Raw genomic sequence first — 221 nt, 5'->3', positions numbered from 1 at the left:
ATACACAATATTTTGTGTGTGTATCCATTTGCAAAGAATACTGCTCCAAAGAGCCGAAGTGAGTAATTTGAAAATGAGATGGGGAGAACATGCTGCATTTGCTCATTTTTGTTTGAATGTTCACCTTACCAACTAAACAATTAAGTGAAAATTATACAAATCCTAATGTATAAATGATCTTGTACACACATACATACAATTGTGCACAAATTAGAAACCCT

This window comes from Penaeus monodon, chromosome 32 (genome assembly GCF_015228065.2).
Source record: "Penaeus monodon isolate SGIC_2016 chromosome 32, NSTDA_Pmon_1, whole genome shotgun sequence".
NCBI classification, from domain to species: domain Eukaryota; kingdom Metazoa; phylum Arthropoda; class Malacostraca; order Decapoda; family Penaeidae; genus Penaeus; species Penaeus monodon.
This window is presented reverse-complemented; position numbering follows the sequence as displayed.